General features: G+C 44.2%; 1 protein-coding gene across 5 annotated transcripts in view; it reads right to left on the minus strand.

The window, feature by feature from the left end:
- The window catches only part of TAOK3 (TAO kinase 3), a 195,499-nt gene that overhangs the window by 162,497 nt on the left and 19,666 nt on the right, over positions 1–13,336 (minus strand). Inside the window, exon 1 of one of the 5 annotated variants that reach the window (XM_044275824.1) lies at positions 999–1,136. The exons of 3 other annotated variants lie outside the window; for them this stretch is intronic. The gene's annotated coding sequence lies outside the window, so the exon portion shown is untranslated. One more of the 5 variants, XM_044275826.1, reaches the window with a different exon arrangement.

Raw genomic sequence — 13,336 nt, forward strand, 5'->3', positions numbered from 1 at the left:
ATTCAGGCAAGTCTTCAGTTTTTTTCGCTGGAGATAAAACCGTAGCATGCTACGGTTTTATCTTTTGCCTGACCAGTAAAAATGACTGAACTGAAGACATCCTGAACGTATTGCTCTCCATTCAGAATGCATGGGGGACATGACTGATCAGTTTTTTTCCGGTATAGAGCCCCTGTGACGGAACTCTATGCCGGAAAAAGAAAAACGCTAGTGTGAAAGTACCAGCTCGCATATTGTTTTCACTTAAAAAAAATATATAAAAATCCACAAGCTTAAAATTTCCCCAGGATGAATACCTTAGGGGGTCAATATAAAAAAAGGTTACTTTGAAGAAGGTTCTAATGTTCTGGTGCTGTACAACATCTGTTGTTGCAATATGGTGCCATAGACTCAGCAATAGCAAAAATAGTCCGCCAGTAGATAAATTACAAAAATAGCGTCCATTTTCGAGGTTGGAACATACAGTAGCAGTTTTAGAAATGTTTTGTCTTGAAATCTTTTGTAAGTGTCAGAAAAATTGATAAAAGCAAAAATATATAAAAAAAATAAATAAAAATTTTTCAGCTTTTTAAATCTGTCATCTAATGGCACAAAATAAAGGTCTAAAGGTGTCCTGTGAAAAATAACATCAAATAAATGTAAGTTGGCTCAGAAATTAATAAGTTATTTCCAGTTAGATAGGCCGATTGCTAAAACTGAAAAATTGGCCTGGTAATGAAGGGGGGGGGGGGGGGGGGGGGTAAACACACTGGTAATGAAGTGGTTAATAACGAGCGGGTAAGGCAATATGAATGTATTCATACACTATGACTTAACTTTATGTAACACTTGCTGACAGATCAGAAATGACACCTTAATGGTATGGACTGTGACGGACATCAGAATGTGGCTCTACAAGATCCGTAAGTCATGCAGACAGGAAATGTGATCATTCTCATGAGGAAGAAGTGAAACATGTCCCCGAAAACAAACCTTCTGTATGATCTCGGGGGGGTTACCTTGTGCTGCAATGTATGTATCCACTATTAGCATCCGAGGTGGACTGTATAGATACAGGGGGGCACGAGCTTCATACCATCGCTTCATGTAGTCACTGCCACCGAGAAGGAGATCTGCTCGGTTTCCCCAAGTTCTTCTTAAGGGAGTACTGCTGCTACTTCTGAACAAGTCTATGGGAGGTGGCCTGGGTGTGTTTGTGCAGCCTTCCTAATCTAACAGCAAATTCTTCCAGGAACTGCAAGCTATAATATCTTCCCAATCATTACATTATCACCCCCCCCCCCCCCCCTCCTATGCAGATGGCATGGGTAAGATACAGATCACATTAACCAAATGTTGCTCCTACTGATATAAACTGCGGCTACTACTTATGGGGTCCTACCGTTAAACATATTATTGATAGTCAATTCATCTCGTTGACAGAAACACAATTCACAGTTGCAGAGAGAGCAGAGCCTCTAGGTGTAACGGCAACACCCCCATTGCTCCTAGAGGCTCATTTGCATATAGTAAAACTTAATTTTCTCAGCATTGCGGGCACATATGAACATGGGACCAACACAGGTGTTTTCAGCTGCCAAGTGCACATGCAATGGCTCAGTCAGTTTCATAGGTACAAAACTGCTGACAGGTGTCCTTTAACTTTTAAGGGATGTACAAAATCATCATACTGGCATAGGGCTGAAACGATTACGCAATTAAATCTATTAATTCGACACAAAAAAAAATCCTAGATGCAAATTTTTTGCATCGAGGATGCATTTGTGTCATGTGACCACAGAAAGGTACTTACTGCATTAGTCTCTGTTCACATTGTGGTTTCTAAGGCTACTTTCACACTAGCGTTCGGGGCTCAGCTTGTGAGTGCCGTTTGAAGGCTCTCACAAGCGGCCCCGAATGGATCCGTCCAGCCCTAATGCATTCTGAGTGGATGCGGATCCGCTCAGATTGCATCAGTCTGGCACCGTCTGTCCTCCGCTCAGCAGGCGGACACCCGAACTCTTCAGACAAGCCTACAACCAGTGACCCTGCTGCCTCTATACCGCCATGACCAGCTTTAGGCCTCTTTCACACGGGCATCACATGTGAGGGCCGAATAGGATGCGTTGAGTGAAAATGCACGATTTTTCCGCACAAGTGCAAAGCGTTTTGATGCTTTTTGCACGCACGTGAGAAAAATCGGCAGGTTTGGTAACCAGACCCTAACTTCTTCACAGAAGTTCAAGTTTGGGTTAGGTAAGTAAATTAGGAATTGGGGGACGGGGGGGGGGGGGGGGGGGGGGGGTTAAAAAAAATAAAAAATTTAAACTCACCTTATCCACTTGTTCACGCAGCCCGGCTTGTCTTCTTTCTTCTTCTTTGATGACATCACCGCGCTCATCACATGGTCCATCAGATGTTACATCACCATGGTGATGGACCACGTGATTAGCGCAGTGACGTTACCAAATGTCCTTTTCCTCCCAGGTTATCAAAGAAGAAGAAAGAAGGCGAGCTGGGCTGCGCGAACAAGTGGATGAGGAGAGTTACATTTTTATATTTTTTTTTTTAACCCCCTCCATCTCTAATTTACTTAGTATTCTGTATTAAGAATGCTATTATTTTCCCTTATAACCATGTTATAAGGGAAAATAAAGATCGGGTCCCCATCCCGATAGTCTCCTAGCAACCATGAGTGAAAATCGCAATGCATCCGGACTTGCTTGCGATTTTCACACAGCCCCATTCACTTCTATAGGTCCTGCGTTGCGTGAAAAAACGCACAATATAGAGCTTGCTGAGATTTTCACGCAATGCACAAGTGATGCGTGAAAATCACCGCTCATGTGCACAGCCCCATAGAAATGAATAGGTCCGGATTCAGTGCGTTCACCTCACGCATTGCACCCGCGTGGAAAACTCGCCCATGTGAAAGGGGCCTTACCCTCTCCTACTGTGTCCTTCTCCCATACCATGTAGATTGCGGGCCCTCTCCTTCTGTACCAGTCTAACTCGTCTTGTTCATGCTTGGTGCAATTGTTTGTATCATGTATGTATACCCCTTATCATATTTACAGCGCTATGGAATGAATGGCGCTTTAATAAATAATAATACATATAGAATACTAGTGCATAAGTATGGTCATGTTACAGAGATAAGTCACTGACTATACGGATTTGGTGCCATTTCATGCTCCTCTTTCTTGACTGCCCCACTTCTGCTGGGCTATAATTTGATATAAATAAGCACGGCTCATCCCTCACTAACACTACTTTGCAATTAAACTGGTAAAGAGGAGCCCCCTCCTTGCCGCTGTGGTATTCATGAGACATAACCTTCCGGTCACCTCAGCATTCCACCATTACTCCGCCTGTCATGTCACAGTATATTCTGCACTTTGACACATGCAGAGTTTGGGCGTTTTCAGTCTTCAGACAAGTTCAACCATTAAGCAGCACTACAAATAGTACTACTTTCTGGTTTCCTCATGTGCTACTCAAGTTGGCCCAGGGCAACGTAGTGTGTATGGGCCTTGTGCAGCAGTGACGAGGGACCAGATTACAAACTTTGTTTAAAGGGATTCTGTCACCAGATTTTACCCCATTAGGCTAGCTGACATAAGTGACGTCCTAATGTCAGGTAAACCTAACTAGCCTATTCCTACTTTTGCCCCCGTTACGCCAGAAATCTAACTTAAAATATGCTAATTAGCCTCTAGGAGCCGGGGGGGCGGCGTTGTTCCTGCTCCTAGAGGCTCTGTTCTCAGACCTCTCTCGCCTCCCTCCAAGTCCTGATTGACAGGGCCAGGCAGCGCTTGCATCTGTCTGCCAGCCCTGTGCTCTGGTGAAATCTCGTGCCGTTCAGCATGCGCAGACCGGAAGGACAGATCCGGCATTCTGGTATTTTTAAGGCCGGATCAGTCACTAATACATTTCAATGTAAATTAATGCCGGATCCAGCATTATGGCAACTGATCCGGAATTTTGGACCTCCATCCGTCCAAAACGCCATTCAGTGACTGAACTGAAGACATCCTGAACGGATTTCTCTCCATTCAGAATGCATGGGGATGAAACTGATCAGTTCTTTTCCGGTATTGAGCCCCTATGACGGAACTCCGTGCCGGGAAAGAAAAACGCTAGTGTGAAAGTACCCTCACAGGGGGTCATCTCTCCAGGAACAGAGCAGCTAATCCCTAATTCTTGTATATATTCATAGGTTTAGAGTAGGGCTGCACGATATGGGAATTTTGTGCGATTGCGATTAGGGCCCTAAAAATTGCAATAACGATATGCAATGCGATATTTTAAAGGGAATTGTGCTAGAGGTCTATGTGCTTGGATTTTCCCATATGAGCCGCTGACGCGGCTGGGTATGACATAGTTATGGGGTGGATCTGTGGAGGACGCACTGCTATGGGGTGGATCTGTGGAGGACGCACTGCTATGGGGTGGATCTGTGGAGGACGCACTGCTATGGGGTGGATCTGTGGAGGACGCACTGCTATGGGGTGGATCTGTGGAGGACGCACTGCTATGGGGTGGATCTGTGGAGGACGCACTGCTATGGGGTGGATCTGTGGAGGACGCACTGCTATGGGGTGGATCTGTGGAGGACTTGCGGTTAAGGGGGATGTGTGCTATGACACATATGCTGGCCCCCCTCATGGCCCTAAGACATAGCATCTTATACTGGTCCCCCTCATGGCCCTATGTGTCCTAAACTGCGCACATAACTGGATTAGTGTGTAAAGTATTTTACTAGTGTGTAAAACAAGCTCTCTCCTATTGATAACATGGCCAGCCTCTGTACTGTCACTATTAATGCACTGCAGCGAGCTGGTCGGCAGGCGCGTGACTGACGTCACTTAGTAACGCTCCTCCCGGCCAGCTCGCTGCAGTGCATTCATCGTGACAGTGAGTACAGAGGCCGGACCTGTTATCAATAGGAGAGAGATTGTTTCACACACTAGTAAAATACTTTACACACAAAGCCAGTTATGTGCGCGGGGCCCCTTCATATATAATCGCGGCATTTTCGGGTCGGCCAGTTTAGAGTGGTTGGCCCACAATAAACCACCCCAACTTTTTTTAGACACTAAACTATTTGTTAAGCACCAGAAGAACAACGCTCGTCGTGCCACTGACCAAAGAACTGGTATCTGCTGTCTATGTTCACCCCAAATTAGGTTTTTAGATTTTTATCCCTACAGATAAAGAAGAAGAAAAAAAAAAGAAAAAAAAAAACAAAAACACTATAGCCCTCTGATGTAGATGCAGGATTGGGAATCACTAAGAACATCTACTACATCATATAGAAGCCTGGTTGTTCTGTCACCAAAGGCAATGCCCCCGTCCCCAAGATAAAGAAGGAGGTGCCTTCCTTATTATGAGGGCTTAGCTACCATCCTGCTCTGAACCATTATGCTTGTATAGATAATTGTCCCTGTCCACAGGGCGACGTACGCCTTTAATTTGTCTTACCGAGATGCTCCGGCCCACTACCTGCAGCATTGCCCCCAAGTGCGGCCTCTCAAGAGCAGGACTTCTCCATGCTTTGTGGGAATGCCCAAAGGTGCAACCGCTATGGCAACGGTCGGTGGAGAAAATAAAAGATTTGGGGAGAGATAGTGGGGCTAACACCGCAACAGTGTATTTTCCACTGCATACCTAAAAATCAGGAAGAGGCATTAGGGACAATAGTGGCAAAAAGAGGGATACATATATTATTGATGTCAGAAAAAAAAAAAATATATATATATCTTTTATGACACTGGCTGCAAACAGAAGTACCATCATGGGAAGAGGTAGTGGGGACTATGAAGAATGGGCTATATCTAGAAAGACTGGAGGTAGAACAGGACAAAGAAGGACAGATTGAAAAATACATCAAGAAGTGGAGGGAATTCATAGAGAAGCAATTGTCTAATTGCGAAATCCAGGAACTTATAGCCCCCTTCAAATTGACTAAGTGGTACCTGGAGGCGCAAGTGGCGAATAGATTGGGGTAAATGGCAGCATAGAAGGATAAAGAGACCCAAGCTTAAGATAAGATATAATCTGTAATAAGAAGAATAGATCACCATAGACTCAGACGAGTGTTCACGGGGTTGGGTGCAATTGGGGATGAGGGGTTCGGGGGGGGGGGGGGGAGGGAATTTAAAAAAATTGTGAATTGAGACCCATAAAAGATATCTAGTGATATTGTTATAAGCTGATATTTGTTACAAAATGCCATCTTTGTATGTCGATATATGCTTAAAATATGTGAAATATATGGAAAATTCTCAATTCAATAAAGAGAATATAAAAAAAAAATTAAAAAAAATAAAATAAAAAAAAATGATAAATTGTCCCGTGAGCAGAAGGAATTAAAAAAATAATATATTGTTCATAGCTGACAAAACTGATCGTTCATACATGAAAAATGTGAAGGACTGCCCATGCATGCATGAAAGTTTATTGTTCCGCTCGTTAGGTAAAAACAGAAGTCTTGAGGAATGGAGTGATGTCACTACTGGGCAATCGCTATAGATGGTCACTTTGTGTACGCTACCTTTAGGTCATAAAGAACACATCTTGAGCTAAGGGTACTTTCATACTTGCGTTAAAGTTTTCTAGTATTGAATTCCGTCACAGGAGCTCAATACCGGAAAAAAAAAAACGCTTAAGTTTTATCCTAATGCATTCTGAATGGAGAGCAATCCGTTCAGTGTGTGTTCAGTTCAGTCACTCTTACGGTATTCGGCCGGAGAAAATGCCGCAGCATGCTGCAGTATTTTCTCAGGCCAAAATTCTGGAACACTTGCCGGATCCAGCATTAATTTCCATTGTAATGTATTAATGCCGGATCCGGTACCAAGTGTTTTTTCCGGATGACACCGGAGAGACGGAGCCGGTGTTTCAATGCATTTGTCAGCCGGACCCACATCCGGATCTGGAAACAAATTCTATCCGTTTGCATACGGATTTCCGGATCCGGCAGGCAGTTCTGGCGACGGAACTGCCTGCCGGAATCCAACAACGTAAGTGTGAAAGTACCCTAATCGCCATCTGAAGATTATACAAAAATAAAAAATAAATGGGTGCTTGATGCCACTAACACATGCACTGGTAACAAGATTAGACTATGATGGGGCAGGGGTCAAGGACTACTTCAAGAATGGCAAAGAAATATCACACTTCAGATGAAGTGTGAATGTAACCAAACTACATAAATACTACACACAATATAGAGGGCTTATCCAGGACTACGGCCTTGTTCACACTTCTGTTTGGGCACTCTGATTCCCAGCAGCCGCGCCAAACAGCCAACTGAAGATGACACAGCTCTCTACTTTTAGTAGCGGCTCTATCTGGTGCTACAGAGCTGGTCATTCATTTAAATGTAAAAAAAAAAAAAAAAAAAAAAAGCAATGGCAATACAAAGTTCAGCTGCTATTAAAATACAGAGCTTTGCCCAATTCAGGGAACATAGCGCTGGCTGAAATAAATTTCCAAGTTTTCAAAGCTGAACTGCTGAAAGTTAGGTGCAACAACCTTTAAACAGAGTTAAAAAAAAAAAAAAAAAAAATGAACAATGATACAAGTATAATCCCTTAATTTCCTCCTTGCCTTTGACCCCGTCTTGGCTCATATTGCAATGAAAGATCTTCAATATGTGCCCCAGGAGTACAGCAATGTTCCTCCTCACTGGCCTGTATCTGGCTGAAAGACAACTGGCCGCTAGGTCTGCAGTAGGGAAAGAGTTAATAGGCCCACTCTTCGCTAGGTCCAGATTTCAGTCATTCCCTAGCCAAATCCCTGTACTTTCTTCAAGGCTGTTATTTCTAGGTTTAAAGCGTTCTCTGCAGCATAAAGGTAGGCCTTCTGCGCTCACAGAAGTGTACGGGGCAAGCTGAAGTACCAAGCTCAGCAGCTCATATGGAGAAGCCGCCGTGCTCTTGTCAAGATACCTTGAAACCTAAGGCCTCTTTCACACGAGCGTGACAGATTGGCTCCGGATGCGTTCAGTGAAACTCGCACCATTTTGCAGGCAAGTTGCACTTGCTTGCGGATGCAATGTGTTTTTTCACTGAAGCCCCATTCACTTCTATGGGGCCAGGGCTGTGTGAAAAAACGCAGAATATAGAACATGCTGCGTTTTCACGCAATGCAGAACTGATGTGTGAAAAAATAAAAGTACACAGACCCATTGAAAGGAATGGGTCAGGATTCAGTGCGGGTGCTATGCGTTCATGTCACGCATTGCACCCGCCCAGAAAACTCGCTAGTGTGAAAGGGGCCTAAGGAGCGCTGAATGAATCAATGGGCCCTCAGCACTGGAATGGAGCCGCAAATGTGTTTTTTCCTTTAGGTACAACACTGCCCTGGCCACGTTTAAAATGGGGTTTAAGACTGGAAAACCGCTTTAATTAATGTGTAACTTTCTCAATAAAAAGATTTAAAATAAAATAATGTATAACTTTCTTCATAGTAATAACCTTAGATAAAAAACAAGTGTCATGTTTCACAGAGTAAAACTTCTAAAGTACAAGAGGGGGGGGGGATCATTTAATCGACATATTTACGCCACTATTGTGGGCATTAAAGTGGGTTGGCCTGGCACATTTGTCACTTTCCACGCCACTTTTTGGTGTGGAAAATTGCTGAAATCTATATCAGAAAGGGAGCTGGTGTAGATTTAAGTCTGCTGCATGGCAACGACAAAGTAAGGGTACATTCAAATGACTGTAGACTGCCCGTATTGCAGACCGCAAACGCAAATCACGGATGCGGACCCATTGACTTAAATGGGTCCGTATTCTTCAAGATGTGGCATGGATCAGGGCTTTTTGGTCCTTGCCTCCGCAACACAAAACATAGGACAGCCCCATCTTTTGCGCATCAAGGACCTATTCAAGTCAATGGTTCTGCACAGAAATACAGGATTTACACGGCTGGTGCCCGTGCATTTAGGACTGCAGTCTGCAGCATGAGCATGGACGGCTTAAAAATGTTTGTTATTAAAAATTGGTTCTTTTAAAGCATTCTGAGTTTTTTTAAATTTAAGTAGCTGTACAATCTCTTTAAATAAATTTAGCAGGAGGAAAATCCTGAAGACCAAAAAGACAAGTTGATTGGTCTGTAAGTATAGTTTTATTTTTTTATACTCCCTTATATAGCGCCAACATATTGTGCAGCGTTTTACAGACATTAGCATCACACTGTCCCCAATGAGGCTCACAATGTAAAGGTACATACAAGTTCATAATGGGGTCTAGTTAGACCACCAGTCACCGGGGGGGTAATATATGATGTCCAGTGTACATCAATGGGTCAAAGTACTTTATACATCCATAAAACTACATACAATTACAGACCCCTTTTTAATACTCAGGCTGTATCCGTGAAAAGAGCAGACATTGGGCCCTGTCATCTTCTACACAAAATGCGTAGCCACAAAGCTGACTGTCTCGTACAAGTGTAATTACCGAGAGAATAACATTGCAATACATGGTGTCCTGGAGAGAAGAAATGCAATGCTTTCAAAAGCTGTCCACCTACAATTCCCTGAAGACCGGCTCCGCTTTGGCAGTTGTCTCTGTTTCAGGAATGAGTCAGTATCAGATTGATTTGATACGAAGAGAGTAGATGTTCAGTGCCAAACATTCAGCTGGTATTTTTATTTTTTTTTTTCATTTTTTATTAAAAATATAAATATGGAAGGAATAAGAAAATTGCAGGTGGATTCAGTGATGGATGAGATTGTGTAATGATGCTGCGCTGTAGCGGTCAGCAATCTGTGGCCTCCAGGTGGTCGAGACTTGTAGTTTCAGTGGTGCACACCACATTAGGCTCCTTTCACACTAGCGTTCGTCGGTCCGCTCGTGAGCTCCGTTTGAAGGAGCTCACGAGCGGACCCGAACGCCTCCGTCCAGCCCTGATGCAGCCCGAATGGAGCGGATCCGCTCAGACTGCATCAGTCTGGCGGCGTTCAGCCTCCGCTCCGCTCGCCTCCGCACGGACAGGCGGACAGCTGAACGCTGCTTGCAGCGTTCAGCTGTCCGCCTGGCCGTGCGGAGGCGAGCGGATCCGTTCAGACTTACAATGTAAGTCAATGGGAACGGATCCGCTTGAAGATGAGCCCATATGGCTCAATCTTCAAGCGGATCCGTCCCCCATTGACTTTACATTGAAAGTCTGAACGGATCCGCTCAGGCTGCTTTCACACTTAGAATTTTTTCTAAGTTATTAATGCAGACGGATCCGTACTGAACGGAGCCTCCGTCTGCATTAATATGATCGGATCCGTTCAGAACGGATCCGATCGAACGCTAGTGTGAAAGTAGCCTTACCTACACCCGATATGATACTTCGCCCGGACAGAATATCTATACAATAAGGATTCTTCTTATGCCTCTTGCACACTAGCATATGCCCTCCGAGATATACGGTGCGTGATTGGGGCATATGTCCCGGAATGGCATTGATCGTGCGCACACAGCATCATAGACTACAATAATACTGTGCACGTCGGGCCGCCCGCAGAGCTATTGTCCTGCACTCATATGATGGATCATCCCCTCTATCTCCAGTCCTTTTCTCAAGAACTAAGAAACATAACATCTTAACAACCTAAATAAAATAAAAAAAATAAAAATAATTATATATATATATATATATATATATATATATATATATATATACACACACACATACACATACACACACACCTATATACAATTTTTACATAGGGTTGGGAATTAACCGGGTGCTGTCATAGGCTCAAAGAAAAAGAAAACAGATTACCGGTAAGTGTTTTCCAATATTTATTTCTCGCCTATGACAGCACCCCTGGACAATAGGCAAGAATTTCTCTAGAGCGAGACAAAAGGACCTTACGACCAAAGGCAAGACCTTTATTAGAAGGTAACTGTAGTCTATAGTGCCTAAAAAAAGTATGAGGAGAGCTCCAGGTAGCTGCCTTACAGATTTGCTCTATAGAGGCAGAAACTCTCTGCCCATGACGTGGAGACTGATCTCGTAGAGTGTGCCCCCAGCCCCGAGGGTGGAACAACTCCCTTAGAAGAGTAACCTTAGGAAATAGTCTGTCTAATCCACCAAGCAAAAGTGTGAGAAGAGGCTGCAGAACCCTTTCTTGCTCCCTGAAACAAAATCAGCAGACGAGAGAAGGATCTCCAAGGCAGAGTGACCTGTAGATATTGCAAAATACATCTACATCTACTAACATCTAGACAACGGTACTCTGATTCCTTTTTATTTTTAGGGGAAGCACACTATCTCCTGAGAATGATGAAAACGCAAAAAGACTTTTCGTAAAAAAGAAGGATCAGGAGAAATTACAACCTGATCCTCCAGGATCACCAAATAGGGAGGGTCAACCGAGAGAGCAGAGATCTCACTAACTCTTCTAGCCAAAGTAATGGCCAGAAGGAAAGCAGGCATAAGGGAGAGCAACTTTAGGGAGATTTTAGCAATAGGCTCAAAGGGGTCGGAAGGGAGAGAGGAGAGGACCAGATTTAAATCCCAGGGAGGAATTTTACTTTTACAGACCGGGGATAACTTGGATACTTCCGTTATAAACCTCTTATGGTACTTTCACACTAGTGTTTTTTCAGGCATAGAGTTCCATCCTAGGGGCTCAAATCCAGGGGGGGGGGGGGAAGATAAATTTTATCCTAATGCATTCTGAATGGAGAGCAATCCGTTCAGGATGCATCAGGATGTCTTCAGTTCAGTCTTTTTGACTGATCAGGCTTTTCAGAAAACCGCAGCATGTTGTATTTTTACCTCTGGCCAAAAATCCTGAACACTTTGACTGAACGCCGGATCCGGCCTTTTTCCCATTGACTTGCATTAACGCCGGATCCGGCGCGTGTGTTCAGTCAAACCGGATCCGACTTTTGCATGTTAAACCCCAAAAAATGTGGAAAAAAAAGGCAAGTCCATAAATGGCAGATCCGTTTTTTTCAATGCATTTTTTCATTGTGATCAAAATCCTGATCAGGATTCAAATGTAATCAGTTTTCACACGTTTTTCCGGATCCGGCGGGCAGTTCCGGTGTCGGAATTGAACGCCGGATTTAAAAAACGCTAGTGTGAAAGTAGCCTTAATCCAAGGATGTTCCGCTAATTTAAATTCAAATAGGGCGCTTTAAGAAGAAACCTGGACCTTCAAAGTACTGGACCTAAGTGTTTTGTTCCATCCCTCTTGTAGGAAATCTAAAACGAGCGGGGTGTCAGAAGCTTCCAGCACGTCCACAGGTTTTTTGGCGAATCTGAAAAAGGTCCTCCAAATTCTAAGGTAGATCTTAGAGATGACCTTCTTCCCAACAGAGTGTTTACCACATCCTCAGAGAGACCTCTTTTTTTTTTTAAATCTCCCTCTCAAAAACCAGGCAGTCAGGTGTACATACTTCAAGTCTGGGTGAAAAACTGGTCCCTGGGACAGAAGCTTCTGTGATTCTGGAAGCACCCACAGTGTTGCTATCCACATTTTGCAGAGCCAGGAAAACCACTCTCTTCTTGGCCAAAAGGGACTATTACTGTGGCTTCCTCCTCCCTGATCTTTGAGGACCCTGGGTAGCAATTTTAGCGGGGAAAAGGCATACAGAAGGCTCCACCTCCAGGATTGGGCCAGTGCATCCACTGCTCTCAGAAGCTCCTCTGGTGAAAGAGAAAAGACCTCTACTTTCTTGTTCTCCCTGGTGGCAAAGAGATCTATCGTCGGAGTTCTCCACAATGCTGCTACTTGATTGAAAACCTCCTGATCTAGGGACCACTCTCCCTAGTATAGTTGATGACAACTGAGGAAGTCTGCTTTTACATTCTCTGAACCCCTTAGATGTACTGCAGAAAGGGATAATAGAGAAGCTTCTGCTAGGCTGAAAATCTGCTGAATGAGAGACATTAGGCACCGAGCGCTTGTACCTCCCTGCCAGTTGATATAGGCCACTGCTGTCGTGTTGTCTGAATAGACCCTTACGTTCCTGCCTCTGATGACTGGGAGACTCTGTAGTAAGGCTATTCTGATTGCATCCAATTCCCTGAAATTGTGCGAATGGGACAGAGATTTGCTGTCCCAATTCCCCTGCAATGGTAGTGACATGGGCTCTCCAGCCCGATGGGCTCGCATCCGTGGTTAAGGGGAGAACCACCTCCCTGGTCCAAGGAACTCCTCCTTTCTAGGTTTTTTAGGTCCATCCACCACCCCAAAGAATCTACGGTCTGGGGAGATAGAGACAATAAACCTCTGCCCTCTTGTCCATTGGGTCCTTGAGCGAACCCATATCCTCAAAAGGGGAAGAGTGGTTTTTCTGGACATTTTTGCTACCAGAGAATCAAGTTTTGGGGC

Source organism: Bufo gargarizans, chromosome 1 (assembly GCF_014858855.1).
Source record: "Bufo gargarizans isolate SCDJY-AF-19 chromosome 1, ASM1485885v1, whole genome shotgun sequence".
NCBI classification, from domain to species: Eukaryota; Metazoa; Chordata; class Amphibia; order Anura; family Bufonidae; genus Bufo; species Bufo gargarizans.